We start from the raw sequence: 20,351 nt of genomic DNA, 5'->3' as shown, positions 1-20,351 counted from the left end.
ACTAGCACGTATTTGCGTGGAAATGCGTGGAAAATCTCAAGGCTATTTCGATTTGTCTTTGTCGAGAAGAAACTGAAAGGACAAGGAGTCATTTTCGAGTAGAATTGTGTTTACGTGAATAAATTATGAATTATCATTTGTGAACGTTACAGTTGTTTACAATTTATCAGGTTTGTTAAATTATTATTAAGTTTGTTAAATTATTTTTAATTTGACTAATGCATCCCATAATTCGATTTTTAAATAAATACCAACAAAAATTTATATCAAATTATCATCGATACGCAATTTGTTTCTTTGCTAATTTTCGTGCAACTTATTAACACTTTAATGGTCGCTCACACAACTACCATTATTTATGTATTAACTATTTTTTTTTTTAAATTATATAAAATTAAATTTCTTGTTGTTTTTTGTTTTATGTTAAGTTAATTTAATAAAGTTTCTTTAAATTTATAACTTTATATATTTAAAATTATATAAAATTAAATTTCTTTTTATTTTTTGTTTTATGTTAAGTTAATTTAATAAAGTTTCTTTAAATTTATAATTTTATATATTTAAAATTATATAAAATTAAATTTCTTGTTGTTTTTTGTTTTATGTTAAGTTAATTTAATAAAGTTTCTTTAAATTTATAACTTTATATATTTAAAATTATATAAAATTAAATGTCTTCTTATTTTTTGTTTTATGTTAAGTTAATTTAATAAAGTTTCTTTAAATTTATAACTTTATATATTTAAAATTATATAAAATTAAATTTCTTTTTATTTTTTGTTTTATGTTAAGTTAATTTAATAAAGTTTCTTTAAATTTATAATTTTATATATTTAAAATTATATAAAATTAAATTTCTTGTTGTTTTTTGTTTTATGTTAAGTTAATTTAATAAAGTTTCTTTAAATTTATAACTTTATATATTTAAAATTATATAAAATTAAATGTCTTCTTATTTTTTGTTTTATGTTATTTTTGAAGAATTAATTTAATAAAGTTTCTTTAAATTAATGACCTTATATATTTACAATTATATAAAATTAAATGTCTTCTTATTTTTGGTTTCATGTTATATTAATTTAATAAAGTTTTTCTTTAAATTAATTGGGGTCCACCTGAGTGTCACTTTGGGGTAACGTTTGACTATGCAAACGTGCAGCCATTAAAGTGTTTTGAAGATAATTTTGAAATATTTAATTAAATCATTAATAAATGTACTAACAAAAAAGAAAATCCTAATACTAGTTAAATATGGTGGGCTCATAGTGATTCATAGAAAAAACCTACGCAAACAGAAGAGAAGAATCATACTGTTGCTAATAGTGTTCTAATCTCCAGGATTAATTTTTTTTTCTTTACCTTGAACAACAAATTCGCAATAAAATCCGTGGGTTTTGACGCCCTCGCTTTTAATAATAATAGTAGTAGTAGTAGTAGTAGTAGTAGTAGTAGTAGGGTATATATGCAATAAGATTCTCTTTCGGAAATGGGAAGGGAACCAACGTTATATGAATGTAGGAAAAAGTTAGGCGAATCGGGCTCAAGGTCGAACGAATAGTAAGGAAACATGATACTCTCGTGAACGGACGATTAACGCATGTTTCTCTTTAATTGTCATTGTAAATTATCTTCAATTAGATTTAAATTTGTTGGATCTACAAAAAAAACAAAAAAAAGAGTTAGATTCGTTCGGTCAAGATCATGTGAATTTTTTTTATATTGCTTTAAAAACAAACAAAAAATGATAATAAAGTGAGGGTAAAAAAAACCCTGACTAATTCTTGCAATATTGGGTTAACAGAGAAACCCTTGTTCATTTTTAGGTATTTTTTATTATTTATTATTTTATATAATATTTAGTATATATAAGAATATAATTTAATATTTTATATAATATTTAATATATATAAAATAATATAATTTAATATTTTTATATAATATTTAATACATAATAAAATAATATAATTTAATATTTAAAAAAATAATATTTAATTTATAATAATATAATTTAATATTTTATATATATAATAATATAATATTTAATATTTTATATAATAATTAATATATATATATATATATATATATATATATATATATATATATATATATAATAATAATATAATTTAATATTTAAATTTTAAATATTATTAAATTTTAATATTTAAAAATAATGTTTAATTTATAATAATATAATTTAATATTATACATAATATTTTGTATATATAATAATATAATATTTAATATATATAAAATAATATAATTTAATATTTTATATAATATTTAATATATATCAGAATATAATTTAATATTTAAAAATAAATTTTATAATTTATTAATAAATTAATTAATTTTAATATTTAAAACATAAAGTTTACAATTTATTAATATATTAATTAATTTTAATATTTAAAAATAAAGTTTACAATAAATAAAACCAATTTGTTTTTCCTACAAAATATTGGAGTTAGGATTGAGTGCATATTAAAACCCTTTGCCCATGGGATGTTATTATTTCTGAGAAAGTGAGTTTAAAGTATGTTTAAAATATGAGAATCACTGTTGGTAAAAGAAAAAATAAAAGAAAAGAAAAAAACAAAAAGAACATTATGCATTTCGTAGGAGAGCTTTACTATAACTTGTTTATTCTCGCGAGAAAGTGGAGAAAATGTTCCCAAGCAAGCAAAGTAAGAAGAGCATTGGGGAGAAAAGGCACGTAAGGGGTCTGACACTAAAGAATCTAATCTTCATTTTCCCTTCTATTCTCGTCGTCCTTGTGAGAATAATTTACTTTCCACAAAATATCTTTTAGTTGTTCTTTTTCTTCTTCTTCTTCTTCTTCTTCTCTCGGTCGTTGACATTATGGCAGTTACGGGTTTTAAGTCTATGGGGTTTGTCTTGCGGTTGATTTTTGATGTTTGCAATCGTTTGTTATCGTTTAAATTAATCGTTGGTCTAGCAAATTCATTCGTCTCGTGTGTTATCTCTTCAAAATACGTATTTCAACGACTAACCTTAACAAGGGGTGAAGTGGGAGGGTTCAGAATAAGGTGGCAGTGTATGGCGAGAGTTGGTTGTTGTTTTATTATGGCAAGATTTATTTGAAGATATGCAGAGAGAATAGGTTAGAAAGGCGATTTGAGTTAGCAGACGGGTTATAACCGGATGAATAATATAAAACGTTCGAAGCAGTATACTACAGAAGATCAACGATTAGGTCAATGAACTCTAGTACGTTGCCTAAGGCTAAAATTTTATCATAGTCCAACCGAGACACAGTGCTGGATCACAGACAGAGAGGGTCCAGATATAGAAACGTGTATCCTATATATATATATATATGTATATATATTTGCTAGAGGATTCATGCGAAAGCAAAGAAGGACCCTAACTACGATTAATGTAAGCCAAGACATAATTATCCGCACGCGCACTTTGCGGTTTCAAAAATGTCCTGGTCTTACCGTAAACCTTTTCACAGGGGTGCTCAATCTAAACGTTTATTATTATTATTATTATTATTATTATTATTTGTTAAAGCAGTTTTTGTCTTTTTATTTTGTATTTCTTTTCCTTCGTTGAAATTTGGTGAATCATTTTCAGTTATATACGACAAAAGTTCAATTACATATGTATACATGCAACGTTATATTTATCTTAAACCTGTTATCGCACACGTTGGTCTTTTACCCTTGAATTGTTTTATCTTGAAAGTTAGTTGGTTTTGTTTAAAAGGTGAATCGTTACGAGTAGAATGACGTAAGAGAAGTAGTTTTCATTCTATCAGCAAATTACGTCACGAAATTCGTCTACGTCATAGATTTTAAACGCTTTGGAATCTCTTCGTTAGCTATTCAAATATTTATCTATAAGTATAACGTGTATTTATGTAGGTATATATGTATGTATGTATGTATGTGTGTACTTATACTTAAATTTCAGACATAGAGACGTCATTCTAAATAATAAGAATACTAACCATTTGTAAAGTCACTTACTTTCTCTCTCTCTCGTTTTTTTTTTGCTATCAAGTATCCATTTGCATTAACGTTTACGATAATAGTTTTTGATGATTGATTTAAAAACGTATTTTTAAAACAATTATTTTTTTAATTAATAATCAACGCATTTTCTTGTTATTTTTATTAGAAATATTTGATATAATATCAAAATTGTGTGCGTATGATTCTCGTGCTTTCGTTTAAATAATTTCTCATTTCCTTTATTTTTGTATAAAAAAAAAACAAAAAAACTTTCGTTATATCAAAATTAAATGAATTTTGTTTCTAAATATTAATATAAATATTAATACTAAATATTAATATTAAATAAATATTATGCTTATTTATAAATATAAATACTAAATATTAATACTAAATAAATATTATACTTATTTATAAATATAAATACTAAATATTAATACTATAATATTATAAATATAATATAAATATTAATACACTAAATAAAATAAAAATCAAATATTAATAATAAATTTTAAAAAATTAATTTTATTGGGAAAATAAAAGCTTCCGTTTAAATAATTTTTTATTTCCTTTATTTCTGTATAAAAAAAACAAAAAGAATTTTCCTTATATCAAAATTGAACGAATTTTGTTTTTCCAGGGGTGATTTGTAAATATTAATAATAAATTTTAGAAATAAATCCTATTGGGAAAATGAAATTGTAAATTAATAAAAATCAAATGATAAATTGTATATGTAGTTGGATTTGTATAATAAATGAAGGGTTCGTTGAAATACAGAGAGAAAGAGAGAGAGAGAGAGAGAGAAAGAGAGGAAGAGAAGATATTTTAGTCTGAAAGCTTTGAATAGAGCAAAAGATCATGGCACCCTTCGTACATCGAGACGACTTCTTGTTCTCTCGAGTCTGAAGGGATGAGGGTGGTCGAGTTCGACGACTCAACGTTTTATTGGGAAGGGTATGCAATAACACGAGGGTAAACTGTCGTCTAGCAGGCTTTGTATTTTCTGTCAGACGTGAGACAGAATATACATTCGTTAAATTCATTTTCGATTTCCATATTGATCTCGTAAATGAGAATAGCAGGTTTATTGTTTTTTTTTTTTATTATTATTATTTTGTTTTGTTTTCCTGTCCTTGTTTTTTATTTTATTCGTATGAAACACTTTAATCTTTGACGATTAACGAGAAAGATGCATATATCCGGAGTCTATGCAATTTTTTCCACCATTTTTTTTTTTTACATTTTGTTTTTCAAAGTATGTTGCAACGAATGCGACTTAGTGTAAAATGCAAATTAGATGCGGTTAATATATTACAAGAAGTGTTAGCGAGGTAAGTCCCCGGAAAAACAAATACGTTGGATATGACAGACCAAATGGAAATTGAAATAAAATGCGAAAGATAAGACGATACTTATTGGTGACTCACATTCTTTGACAAAGAAAATATCGTTTATATGTTTCTTGTTTTCTTTCCTTTTTCTTTTTTTTTCTTCTTCTTCTTCTTCTTCTTCTTCTTCTTCTTCTTCTTCTTACAGTTTTTTTTTAATTAACGATATAGTCCAAAATTACGTTCGATATCATTATAATAATAACAATTATTATTATTAATGTAAAAGCTTTAATCTCTGTGGACTTAGAATTTTTCAATAATTCGTGCTATTTGAAATTACATTTCATTTGATCAAAATATAATAGGAGTTTTAAAAAAGAAAAACATAAAATAAAACTTGTATATATTAAATAACGTTATGTAAAATTGAAATTTATTTTTGTTTGAGTCATAACGTTATTTTAGACGGAAATATAAATATAGTAGTTAGTAATATAAAGATTTTTCGTTACGTGATCATAACTATCAACTATAGGCGAGTTATTTAATATCATATGCCGTATTATTTAATACCATTGACGCAAGCAAGTATTGGTTATCGAAATGCGTATATTAGTTAGAAAAAAATATTTTAATTCTCGAAATTTCCAGCCGATGTATTTCACTGATACATTTACGTCACATCGTATTTATGAATGAGTCAAATTGATTATATACATACGTTACATGTTATCATATTATTTGTAAAAGTGAGCGATAAGAAAAATCCTAGAAAATTTTCTATTCACGATTTTTGACTTTACCAATTGAGCGGGAAACGATAGTGTCGATAACAACGAACATTGATATTATCGACGTCAAAACACAGTGCCGTATTTAGTTAAAAAATGGAAAGATTACACGAGATCGTATTCGATTATTTATAGTAAAAATAAAAATATAATAATAAGTAAAAATCAGTAAAATCAATTTCGTTCTTTTCAAATTATATATACATCACATGATAAATTATAAAAAAACAGCGCGAAATTTAAAATAAAAAATCCAATTGATTCGTTCACAACAGTAATATAACAAAAAGTAAATCTAATCGTTTGTTTTAATTCTCGTATAAAATTGATTATAATTGACAAAAAAAAAAACAAAAAGAGATGAATCATGGGTGTGAGGACATAATTTCTATAAAAAAAAAAGGTGGGAGAGGATAAAGCAAATGATTAAAATTCGAAAAATGGGTTGGTCGGTGTGCACGCGGTCGATCTCGTACGTATGACTCGTTCGGTTTGACTCGGATTCTTTCGGATTGTTTCGGTTCGACTTCTTCCAGCACGGAGACCCCGTCAGCCGGCAGCGTCAGTCATTGCCGCGACGTCGCGTCGTTTACTTCATTGTTGACAGTTTTGAATTAAATCGAACTCTCCGATTGTATACTTTCGTTACGATCTTTTTCATTTTATATATTATTTTATTATTTTTTTTATAAACATTAGTCATTTATAAGTGTACGTAGTTATGTGCGTCGATTTAATATCGATTAAAAGCTGAAGCGTCGTCGGTCTCGATCTTTCTCCATCCTCCTCTTTTTCCTTTCTTCTGAGATACAAGGGAGAGTGAGAGAGACAAGAAGAGAAAATTGTGGATTGTAAAAGGTAAAAAAGGAACCGGTTAATAACATCTGGCGATCGTTTCTTCGATGGAAATCTAACGCGTGTTAAAACACACTAGGTTATTGTTTCATTAAATTCATTCATTTTCTTTCAATATTTTTGGTTACTTTTTACATTTAATGCATAAACATTGTTTTGTAATACATCGTTCATTGATAAAAAAAAAAAAAAAAAAAACATGAGTTGAAAAGATTGCTCGAGGACAAAGATATAATATTTTTTAAAAATAGTTTTCATCGTTTTTAACTTTGTTTTGGATTTCTAGTCGAATAAGACTGTTTCTGTTTTTTTTTGTCTTTTTCGAAAACACGTTGTTTAGTTTTTTGAAAACATTTTCTATCGCGCGTAAAAAAAGATCTTCAACGATACGTTTGCATAGTAACTTTTGTGTGTGTTATTAGATTTTCACAGTAAATAGGATTTGGATTAGGATTAAAGAGTTGGGTCATCGATAGATAAAAATGTTTTCTTTTCTTTTTTTTAAGTGTAATCGATTGATCGTTATAAATTGTATTTTACTCTATCTAAAATCAATTTGCTTAACTTATCATTTTCTCAATGTTAATCGTGTATTTGTGTGTATATATATCACGCATCGTAAAAAAAAAAACAAAATTAAAAACGTATTGAAATGAATGAAGAATGATCGTCCCAAAAGTTGTCTTCTTTCATTCAAAACAATTTTATATGCATAATAATATTTATTTCATTTTTTATTGAATAGTATTACAGGATGTATTGAAAAGTTTTGAAGTTTGTAAGCATCCAAACTTTAACTCACATTTTTCAATGGTAACCGTGTATTTTCGTATATATATATTTGTGTATATATATTTTGTTACGTTTTATATGTATAATAATATTTATTTTATTTTATTTTATTGTATTGTATTGTAATTTATTTTATTTTATTGTATTGTAATTTATTTTATTTTATTTTAGTTTATTTTATTTTATTTTATTGTATTGTATTGTAATTTATTTTATTTTATTGTATTGTAATTTATTTTATTTTATTTTAGTTTATTTTATTTTATTTTAGTTTATTTTACTTTATTGTATTGTAATTCATTTTATTTTATTGTATTGTAATTTATTTTATTTTAGTTTATTTTATTTTATTTTATTTTAGTTTATTTTACTTTATTGTATTGTAATTTATTTTATTTTAGTTTATTTTATTTTATTGTATTTTATTTTATTGTATTGTAATTTATTTTATTTTATTGTATTTTATTTTATTTTATTTTATTGAATAATATTACAGGGTGAATTGAAAAGTTTTGAAGTTTGTAAGCATCAAAATTTCAACCCCCATTCTCATATGTATCGAGTATAAAAATAATAAAAAGCATATATAGTTGATCGTATATTATTGTAAATAACATAACAAAAAAAAAATATATATATATATATATATATTGAAGAATTTTAATGACTAAAAATATATATGAAAGAGAAAATTGGAGTGTAACGTAACATTGCATATGTGACTACCCAGAAATTCTTTCGATAACATTTGTGTATTATTTTATAGAAAAATATATATATATATATATATATGTTTTGAAACGTGTGCAGCACACGTGTGCCCCGAAGCGGTCAGTTTCACTTTGATCTTTCGACGATAATGCTACACGAGACCTGGAGTATGTGTTTTCGTAAAACGCTTCATTGCTTTTTAGGAATACTTTTGTAAAAAGAATTCGTATTTATCATGTGCCAGTTCGTATAGAGCTACAATTAGCCTTTGGCAATATTTCATTCCATTCCATTCCATTTACTCTATCACATTTCTATTTATTTTTTTAACGTTAAAATAATACTTTGTATATGAAACATTTTTATTTTCTAATTCATATTATCTTGAAATTGATAATCATTTTTTTTTATTTACTTCTTTTTATTCATTAATTTATTTATTTTGTACAATTTTTTTGATTGACTTCATATTGTGTTGAAATTGATAATCATTTTGATTTATTTTTTATTTATTTATTCGTTCATCTAACTATGCATCATTTTTATTTCTTATAGTTTCTATTTCATTCATATTCTCAAAATTTTCAATTCTAATTTGGTTTATTCAATTATTATTTTTAAAGTAACAACGAAAAGTATTCAACGTTAAATATTAAATTATATAAATATAATTGAAAATAATTAAATTAAAAATGAATAAAATAATTAATTTAAAATAGTAAAAATTAAATTAATAATAATTAAATTATATACAAATAAATAATATATAAATAAATTATATTATATAAAAAAATATATATATGTATTATATATATATATATATAAAATAAAATAAAATATATAAATAAATAAAATATAAATAAAATAAAAATAAATATATATAAATAAAATAAAATATATATATTTTATTATAATAATAAAAAATATATATAAATATATATATATTTTTTTATGTATATTAATATTTATATATATATATATATATATATATATATATATAGTAATTAAAATTCTTCAATATATATAGATCATCTCTACAAAGTATTATATATTTTATATTTGTCACATAATATAAAAGAAATTTTATTAAGATAAACAAATCTCGAATTTTTATTATATTTAAACTTCATTAATAATTTATAAAGAAAAGTAATATAAAATAAAATAAAATATAGATCAATTAGATCAAAATGGAATTTGAATGTATTTCAACATGTTTTCTATAATTACATAATTTTTGAATTTACTTTTTACACGTACATAGGATTTGTAATAGTATGAGAGAAGAAAAAAAGTCATTGGAACATAATCTTCGAATAGGCCTTAGCCTATTTATCGATTATAACAGTGTTATACGGATCATTAGTTGAGTTGACTAGCGTTGTTGTCGTCGTCGTACACCTTGTGATTTTGATTATTTTTCTACAGACTAATTTTCTTTCTTTTTTTTCTTTCTTTCTTCTTCTTCTTCAAGAGAAGGACACCTGTTCTCATAAACATACATAAATAAAACGAGGACAAGTGTACAACATTTGACATAGCAACAACATTTTCTTTTATTACTGTTTTTTTTTTTTTTTTTTAAGTGAAAACTTCTTTAGAATCACGGTGATTTGAAAATCGTGAAACGGAAGAACGTGAAACCGATGAAACAAAAATAATTAATTAATTAATAAAATTCAATATATAATTGAATTCTATATATTTAATTTTATATTTTTTATTTAATTCTATATATTAATTAATTAATTAATAAAATTCAATATAGAAAAATTCAGTGTCACAATATGTTTGTCCATTAATAATTCCGAAATTATTCAATTTATCTTAATGAAATTTATTTTATTTCACGTGATTTTTTTCCAACTTAGCACATAACACAATTTTTATCGCGATTTTTTGTTTTTTTATTATTATTTTTTATTATTAATTAAAAGATTTTTATTTAGAGATTATCTAGCTTCTGTGTAAGGTTCTTTCAATAGATGGCACTGTATTACAATTCAATTATTTCGATATATTCACGTCTCAAAGCTTGGTTTTCTTTGAAGGTTTCACTTCTACCATGTGTGATCTGCACACATCTGTTTTTTTTTTCTTTTTTTTTCTTTTTTCTTCTTTATATTTAATAGATAGGAATTTAGGTTTATACCTAGGAACATAGAGTTCGTTTATACTATATAGTTCGTAAAGTATAGTTCATGTATAGATTAGAAAAGTCAGTCGTGCAAGACGTAGTGTTTAGTACGTCGACATCGAAGCAAGCATATGTTAGCACTTAATTGATACTCCTTAGAATAACTTTGAAACTAGATCCAAGAAGAGTAGTATGTGGTATGTTGCCAGGGTGAGGTCACATATTTTTTGTGTAATCTTGGAAGAAACTATAACAAAAAAAAAAAAAAGATTATTTTCTTTTGGAATTCTTTTAATCAATGCAGACTGATATAGAATAAAAAAATAAAGATTATTTACCCATGTATGTAGTGGAAAAATAATTTGTTGGAATTTGTTTATTAATAATATTTTATTAGTAATTTTTTTCTATATGTATGGGTGGGTTGTATGTTTTTTTTTTATTATCGTTATTTCGTTATAGGATATAATTTTATTTAAAAGTAAAAATATAAAATATATATATAATTGTATATAAATTACTTTATATATATATTATTTATTATTATATATTTTAAAAATTATTTATTATATATATATATATATTTATTTTTAAAATATATAATAATAAATAATATATATATATATATATATATATATATATATATATATATATTATTTTTAATATTTTATATGTTATTTTATATTTATATTTGATCAATATTAATTTGTTATTTTATTATTTTATTATTATATATTTATATATATTTTATTATTATTAATTTATTATTTTATTATATATGTATACACGTGTGTATAGGAGTACTAATAATTACTGAATTATAAAATAAATTTCTTTTTAAATTTTGAATAATACATTAGGCATATTACATAGATACTTTAGACACAAATAACGCATGAATAGTTTGATTAAGTTTGACAAAAGGTTTTGACAGAGTTTTTGGATGAATTCCATAATCTCAGTTTATATTTTGGCTCATCATATATTTAAGATTATATATACACACGTTTTGCAGTAAAGATAATTTATGAAAGTATACTTTGTTGTAAATATTGGTCCAAAGTACATATATACGTTTCGTGAAATTTTGTTAAGCGATTAAGGGGGTAAGAAAAAAAAATAAATTATAAGATTAGAATATATACGATAAGAAACATTTGACAAATAATAAATGAACGAATGAGAATCGTGTGTTTTGGTAAACCAGTTAGAGATAAAGAATGAATTTGAAGAAAAATACCTGTGCAGATTTTCAAGGTAGGAATGTTTTTCTGAACCAGTATGCTAATAAAACGAGAAGAAGAATAAGAAGAAGAATAAAAAGAAAAAGAAAAAGTAGAAGATGGTATCTTCTTACTTTCTTTCGACTTTTACTTTTTCACAGTTCATCCTTGTTATGTTGTTAATTTTTTCTTTCACTGTTTTTTCTTTTTCTTTTTCTTTTTTTTTTTCTTTCAAGGTGTCTTTTATTTTTATTTTTTTTTAATTTACGTCACATTTTTTAACACTTACTTCGATTCATTTTAATTTGATTTCATATTGTTTTCTCCAAATGGAAAGAAAAATATGTAAAAATGTACAAACTTAGGAATGTGGGGGGGGGGTTAAGACAGAGAGAAATATATTAATAATAAACTGAACTGATGATGAACTGAAATATGGGTGTGATAGTTTATTAAATTATAATGATGTGATGTCGAGCTGTATTTACATAAGTTTACACAAAGTGGCGTGGTTACAAAAATACAGAATACGAAAGAGTTGCGAATATAAGACCGACTGACTGATTTGCAGAACTGATTGATTTGCAGAATAACAGATAATACACAAACAGACAGACAGACAGACTAACTCAGGACTGAAGACTTAAGACAGATACAGACTGAGCACTAAAGACTGACTAAGGACAGATACAGACTAAAAAACTAACTAAGGACACTTTCTTACTTCTTTCCACATATTTATATCAGAAATGAGCTACACCCCTTTGAAGAGGGAAGAAAACTATGAATCTTATTGATCAATAGCAAAAGGGTACACCCCCTATAGTCAATCGATGGGTACAGCTTATGTTTTTTAGGTAAAGATCGTAGTGAAAGATCATCCATAAAGGAACTTCGTCTAAAATAACGGAGTATTGTTTCTTCTTATGTGTCATACGTGTTTCCATAGAAATCCGAAACTACCCAAACGACCCGACACTTGCACAAAGGATTAGTAAATTGTTTATTAAATTATAATGATGTGATGTCGAGCTGTATTTACATAAGTTTACACAAAGTGACGTGGTTACAAAAATACAGAATACGAAAGAGTTACTAAAATAAGACCGACTGACTGATTTAAATAATTTGTTGAGAATAACAGATAATACACAGACAGACAGATACAGACGGACTAACTCAGGACTGAAGATTTAGGACAGATACAGACTGAGCACTAAAGACTGACTAAGGACTAACTAAGGACAGATACAGACTGAGTACTAAGGCCTAAGGACTGATACAGACTAAAAGACTAACAAAGCACACTTTCTTACTTCTTTCCACATATTTATATCAGAAATGAGTTACACCCCTTTGGAGAGAGAAGAAAACTATGAATCTTTTTGACCAATAGTAAAAGGGTACACCCCCTATAGTCAATCGATGGGTGGAGCTTATGTTTTTTAGGTAAAGATCGTAGTGAAAGATCATGCATAAAGGAACTTCTTTTAAAATAATGGAGTATTCTTTCTTCTTATGTGTCATACGTGTTTCCATAGAAATCCGAAACTACCCGAAGGACCCGACACTTGCATAAAGGGTTTTTATCACACCAATAGGTCCCAATAATACTTAAGTTTTTTTTAATGATTTTATAACCCTCTTAAATCTTTTCTTTTAGTCTCTGAATAGAGTTTTCCTTTCCAGAAAATAGAATATAAACAGAAGGACTGAATACTAGTTTTTTCGCCTAAAGGAAAAGATTTCTTTTTCTTTTTTTCTTTTTTAAATTGTTTCATTCGTTAGATCGGTTTTTTAAAAAAAAATATGTAAATATTGGATTTCTTTCAAAACTACTTGTTTTCCATTTTTACGTTGTAATAAAATAACATTTGATTTGTGTTTTAATTTTAGCACACTGTCGTTCCACGTTAATTGTTGTTTCGTAAAATAAATTAAAACAATTAATAGAAAAAAAAGAAAAAAAAAAAAGAAATAAATATTTTCTCCGTTTTAAAAAATAAAAAGAAAAATAAAAGAGAGAGAGAAGAAAAGAGAAAAAAAAAAACCAAAAGCAGACAAATTAAATTTAATTAAAAGGATGTTGCTAACTTGAACGAAAACTCGAGAATGCGTGTGAAAAAATAAAAAGAAAAAAAAAAAAAGAATGTTTTGATTAATTTGACACGCGTCAACGAAGCATAATTTTCATTACTACAGACATAGAGACATTCACCCATACACACACATATATACATATATTATACTTAAATTCATGTGGTGTATACACATATACAAAAGATTATGGTACGCTCGAAGAAAGTTGCTTGTTTGTGTGAACAACATGGCAACAGGAAAGAAAGAAAGAAAGAAAGAAAGAAAGAGAAAAATTATTAAGGATGGATAAAAACACAGAAATGGGGGTGGTTGCCATTAGACGACAGACTTTTCTCAACAGGGAGAGAAAAATAGAGAGAAAGAGAGATAAAGAGAGAGAGAAACGCGTTCGTGCAAAAATCTTGCGGATTTTTCTGTTTCTTTCTATCTATTTTTTTCTCTTTTTTCTTTTTGCCCTCGTTTTTCTTTCTCAGGGAAAATTATTTCTTTCACGAACCATGTTGTGTGTGTGTGTGTGTGTGTGTTTGTGTGAGATTGTGAAAAATTTTCCGCTCCTTTTTTCGACCTGTAACAACAAACAACAACACGTTCTAGTTTTATATTTTTATATTTTTATTATTTATTTTTTTTTTCTTTTATTCTTCCGTATCTTACAAACCCCCTTCATTCGTATAGTTTGATATTTTTGTGATGTATAAATGAAAAAAAAAAGAAAAAAAAGGAAAAAAGATAGAGAAAATTTAATCTGACAAGTGAAGAATTAAATGAGAAACAGTTTGAAAGTTAGACGATAAGAAAAATATTCAAAGAAGTTGAAATTTGTAATTTCTAGTTTAGTTAATAATTTCATTCATGAAAATGTACGTTTATCTATTTATAGTTTTTTCCATTCATTCATCATTCATTAATTCATTCATTGATTATTATCAAGTATGTATTATAAAAAAGAAATCGAATGTGTAACGAAAACTATGAAATAAATCAAGTAAATGAAGTAAATGAAGTAAATTAAAAATTAGATAATTAAAAAAATGAAATTAAATAAATTAATAGTGAATTAAAAATTAGATGATAAAAAAAAGTAAATTAAATAATTAAATAATAATAAAGAGGAAGAGTAACGATAAAGAAAATAAAATAATAATGAAATGTTTTTTGTGTAAATATATATATATATATATATATATATATATATATATATATATATTTATTTTTATTATATATTTTTTTATTATTATTTTTTTTTATTATATATTATTTACAATATATTTTTCTTTAATAATTATAATATTGTATATAAAATATATATAATACATATATAATATATAAATATATAAATATATAAATATATAAAATATATAAAATAATGAAAGGTTTTTTGTGTAAATATATATAATATATATTATATATATATGTATTATTATATATATTTGCATATTTGCATTGTGAGATGTATATCTCACACAAACACAAATATATATGTATTATTTTTATTATTATTTTTTTCTTTTAATTATTTTTATTATATATTTTTTTATTATTTTTTTTTTTTATTATATATTATTTATAATATATTTTTCTTTAATAATTATAATATTGTATATAAAATGTTGAAATAGAATTTGTTTTTTGTTACTTTGGTCAGATTAGTTTGAAGAAGAAATAATTGTTTAAATTACTTATTTTTTGTTTTTTGTTTTTTATTCTTCATATATGTACATACGAATACATATGTGTTTAAAGATAAGTTGTATCTGTGGAAGTTAGATGACCAATAAAATAATATAATAAATAGTATGATAGGATTTATCATCATATGAGGAAACGTTAGTCATTCTTCGGCGTCGTATTTATCGTTAGATTTCTAACGAAATATAATATTCGTCAGAATAGAACGTTGACAGGATGTGTTGCATCGTTTGAAATCACATTTTATATATTTATGCACTATTTATGAACTTATCTCATATATTTATATATATATATATATTAGATATATAGATGTATATACGTTTAAACGTGAATACGTATTCTCTTATCATAGAAAACAATACCTCTCATAGAAATATGATCAAATTCTAAAGAAGAACATTTTTTTCTACGTTGTACTAGTCAATAATTAAGCATTTAATCGATGTATATTTTCTAAACAAATTCAAAGTTTTTTTAATTATTTATTAATTTAAAAAAAAAAAAATCTACAATTTTTACTGATGCATATTTTCCAAATAAATATTAAATTTTATATTATTTGTTAATTTAAAAAAAAATCTACAATTTTTACTGATGCATATTTTCCAAATACATACTAAATTTTATATTATTTATTAAATTAAAAAAAAAAAATCTACAATTTTTACTGATGCATATTTTCCAAATAAATACTAAATTTTATATTATTTATTAATTTAAAAAAAAATCTACAATTTTTACTGATTCATATTTTCCAAATGAATACTAAATTTTAAATTATTTATTTATTTAAAAAAATATTAACCATAAATTATTGATTGAGATGCATATACTAAACAAATTCTAAATTCTAAATTATTTATTAATTTAAAAAAAATCTAAAATCTTTACTGATTTTAAATACTTTTTAAATACTTTTTATTCAAATATAAATTTGAATTTTTATAATTATTACATTAGTATAGATAAAAAAAAACAACTAAATAATTGATGCCTATTCTAAATAAATTATTTATTAATTTAGAAAAAAAAATCTAAAATCTTTACTGATTTTAAATACTTTTTAAATACTCTTCATTCAAATATAAATTTGAATTTTTATAATTATTACATTAGTATAGATGAAAAAAAACAACTAAATAATTGATGCATATTCTAAATAAATTATTTATTAATTTAGAAAAAAAATCCTAAAATCTTTACTGATTTTAAATACTTTTTAAATACTTTTTATTCTAATATAAATTTGAATTTTTATAATTACTACATTAGTACAGATAAAGAAAAAAAAAAAACAACTAAATAATATTTTCATAAAGTCATAGTTTTATTTTTATCCTTTTCACTAGAAATATATTTGAAATAATTGTAAACAGGAAACTTTGATTGAAAGAAAAATAAGAAGAAAAAAAAACAGTAAAATTTAATTGATTTCATTACGAGAAAAAAAGAAAAAACATTTTTCAACAACAGTTTTCTCCTATTAAATGATTCACGAGGAGTAGGAAACTTTAATAGGGGTGTGGGGGGTGAAGAAGTACGAAAAGGTAGTAGAGGTGGTGGAAAATAGTTCGTTGAACTTTATCCAAAATTATTAAAGTGCAAAGCTTGTTTTTTTTTCCATTTTTTTTTTTTTTTTTTTTTTTTTTAATTAATATCGGTTGCTCGTTAACCAAGACGAAAATTTTAATTGCACTGGGGTGGTTCGTTAAAGATTCTTCATCCCATTTATCGTATAAAGTGTATATATATGTGTGTATGTGTGTGTGTGTATGTGTGTGTGTGTCTGTGTTAGTTATTTACGATCTTTTCTCCGTCAATGTGTGTGTGTGTTTTTTTTTTAAATATCTTTTTCATCCTTCTTCCTCTCTTCTTCTTTTCTGTGACAAGTCGTAACAGGCAGTTCGAGTTTTATCGAAAACGAGGCGTACACGGGCATCGACACTTTTTTATCGTACGTGTGTGCGTATGTGTGGAGAACTTTTGATGAATATTTTTTTCGTTTATTTTTATTTTTCTACTAAAGTTATCTTAAGCTATCATATATATATATATATGTAATACATTACTAATTATATATAACATATAATACATTAATAAGTATATATAACATATAATACACATTAATAATTGAATTATACATATAATACATTAATAAATAAATTATACATATATATATATATATATATAAATTTGTATTGTGCACTTTTTAATAGTCATCCATTTCAATGATATTGAAGATTTAAATTTGATGATTAATTAGACAAATGGTGAGGTTTACGGAAAAAATATAAGATACCTTTTTTGTAGAGCATTAAATTTCCTACAAAATTCGTCTAGAACATTTTTCTGTACAGTCAATATATAATAGGTATGAATTTTAATCTATTGGACTGAAAAAAAAATAAAAAAACTGCGATGCGGAGGATCTTCCTATTAAAATGAAGAGCTCATATTTGGTGAGAATTGTTTTAAGGTGTCTAGCAACCCATTTTTCCGTGGCACTTGAAAAAAAAAAAAAAAGTCATTTTTTTGACCCACCCTAATATACATAATATATATAGTATACTATACTATAGTATATACTACCACTATATACTAGTATCTACTATTATACTATACTATATACTATATATATAGTATAGTATACTATACTATACTATATACTATATATATAGTATAATATAGTATAGTATTGTATAGTATAGTGTAGTATAGTATAGTATATTATTATATATTATATAATTTTATTTATTATATAATTTGAAATTATATATTTTTATTTTTATATAAATAAAATTTCAATAATAATCAATTAAGTTTTTAAATAGAAATAAAAGCGGTTATTTATAAATATATATATAGATCGTCAATTATTTTCATTAAAATAATAATTAAAGTATATACAAATATTAAAATAATTTCGAATGTTTTCTTATCATTAGTTATATTTAAATAAATTTGAATATTATTGTCTGTTGATAATAATTATAATGATTTATTAACAAATGTTAGATCTGAGTTTAATATTTGTAATAAAATAATTCATTGATATAAAATAAAGTGAAATAAAGTGAGATAAATTTGTTCTTTTTGCAGGTCAAGTAGATTCTTACTTTGTTTTTCTTTTTTTCCTTTTTTTTCTCGGCAACAGGTTTTAATCAGAATTGCGTAAATGAACTAATTAAAATGCTAAGTATTCGTTTATAGTGTTAGAAACTTGGAATTCTTATTACTGTTTCTAAACGACATTAACTTTGCCAATTAAAATGACGAATGATTAAACAATAATTTGTTACATTTATCAAATTTCATATTTCTAAATAAAAATTCATTAACATAATTAAAAAGGTAAGAAAGAGAAAAGGGGTTTTTTTCTTCTTAAGTAATAGTTTATGTTCAGGGTTTGCACGCGTCAAGGTTAATTAATTAAAACGTGAAATATTACAATAAGAAAAAAAAAAAGAAAAGAAAAACTTTAGGTTTCTTATAATCAAATTCATGCGGTGCTTGCTTATAATAATAAATAAAAGAAATCTATTTTAAATAATAATAATAATAATAATAATAATAATAATAATAATAATAAAAGTAATAACATGTAAATTAATAATTTTACTTGTAAAATTATGAAAAAAATTCTTCCTATCGATCATTTTTCACAATTTCATTTTGAAAGATGAATTAAAAATAAAATAAAAGATACAAAAGTATATTTAATTAACGATATGCATGCATTGATTAATATTACATCGTCAACAAGAGTTGTTTCCATTTTTCTTCATTAATAAGTAATCTTTTCATTTGAATGTCGTATTTCTTTTTTTTTTTTTTTTTTGAAACGATAAAGAAAAAACCAATGGAAAAATTGACTAATTTATCGAAAATTAATCGCGAATATAGAATATTTCCATTAAAAATTTCAATAATAATCAGTTTAGTTTTTAAAAGGAAATAAAAGTGAGGTGAACGTATAATTAGGGAATGAGAAAAAAAAAAAAAGAAAAGAAGAAAAAGAAAGAGGAACACAAGAATAATCTTATCATTGATGAAAAAGAAATTTTTTAATTTTCCAATATTACTCTATGAACATCGAAAATCGATAGATGCAAATATCGTTTTTATTAACCCTTCCTTCATGTGCCATCTTTAGTACCTTGAGTACCATGCGTTCTACACATCTCAATTTATATCTTTGTTGGACAAAGAAAAACTATATATATATATATACAATATTATATTTATAATTTAATATTATTTTATAAATTAAATATATATTATATATATTTTTTACATTAATATTAATTTATAAATATTATATTTTATAAATTAAAATAATTTATTAAATATATAATAAAAATATTATATTTTGTAAATATATATAATATAATAATAATATTATTATATTATTTATATTATTATATATTATATATAATATTATAATATTATAATATATATATATATATATATAATATAAAATATAATAATATAAATTATAATATATTATATTACATATAATATTATTATAATAGTATAATAATTATATATATTATTATTTATATTAATATTTTTATTTACAATCCAATTATATATTAATATTTAAATTTTATTTTTATAATATATTTTATTTATATAATATTCTTATATGTATTATATATATATATCATATCATGATACATACTATGATTACATTGATAGTGTACATTGTATGAAGCTTCTATTTTCTTTATTTAATT

The 20,351-nt window shown here is 22.9% G+C and overlaps 1 protein-coding gene across 1 annotated transcript in view; it reads left to right on the top strand.

Moving 5' to 3' along the window:
• Positions 1 to 6,663: 6,663 nt before the first annotated feature.
• Rgl (Ral guanine nucleotide dissociation stimulator-like) overlaps positions 6,664 to 20,351 on the top strand; it is a 34,655-nt gene continuing 20,967 nt past the window's right edge. Inside the window, 1 exon segment of the mRNA XM_015335762.2 lies at positions 6,664 to 6,963. The gene's annotated coding sequence lies outside the window, so the exon portion shown is untranslated.

Source organism: Polistes dominula, unplaced genomic scaffold (genome assembly GCF_049000335.1).
Source record: "Polistes dominula isolate Pdom_NZ unplaced genomic scaffold, Pdom_raw_medaka contig_79, whole genome shotgun sequence".
NCBI lineage: Eukaryota > Metazoa > Arthropoda > Insecta > Hymenoptera > Vespidae > Polistes > Polistes dominula.
Note: the sequence above shows the minus strand (reverse complement) of the source record. Positions and strands in the feature narration are given on the sequence as shown.